We start from the raw sequence: 643 nt of genomic DNA, 5'->3' as shown, positions 1-643 counted from the left end.
GATGGGTCTCAGGGACACGGGGGCCTCCTGCCCTCCTCTGCCCAACTTTTTGGGGCCTGGGCTGGGACTGCTGTTGGGGTCTTCAGGCCTGTGGGTAGCAGACGCCAGGTCCCTGGTGACCGGCCTGTGGCCAGGCGGGCTGAGCACTCATGGCAGCCCTGAACAAGAGCAGCTGTGCCCCCCGGCCTTGCTCACCAGACCCACAGTGCACAGCCGGGCACATGCCCTTCTTCCACCTGCCCCACCGTCCAGGCTCGGTGGGGGCCTGCCCGATGCCACTCCCCTCCCTCCAGGCTCTGACACTCGCTGGAGTGTCCTCACTGACCCGAAAGCCTGTGTGACTGTCCCCAGCCGTGGCAGGAGAGGGACGCCTGAGCCACGGCAGCCATTGGTGATCCTGTGTAAGCCGGGTGACAGCTGCACCCCAGGCCAGCTTCTGGTATCCTACCTGCAGTTGGGGTGCCCCTGGCGGGTGTCTAGCCCTGCCCGGCCCAACTCCACGCCACGTTGTGAGGCTGGCCAACTTCCCAGCAGTCGGTGGCCACAGCGGAGGGCACCTGAGGCTCCACACCAGGGACCTACCTTGTGGACCCCCTCCCTCCTCCACCCCAGCTGTGGGTACCACGTCCTCCCTCCTGTGTCC

The sequence above is a fragment of the Colobus angolensis genome, unplaced genomic scaffold (genome assembly GCF_000951035.1).
Source record: "Colobus angolensis palliatus isolate OR3802 unplaced genomic scaffold, Cang.pa_1.0 Scaffold59, whole genome shotgun sequence".
Classification (NCBI taxonomy): Eukaryota; Metazoa; Chordata; class Mammalia; order Primates; family Cercopithecidae; genus Colobus; species Colobus angolensis.
The sequence above is the reverse complement of the archived record's forward strand: the minus strand, read 5'-3'. Positions refer to the sequence as shown.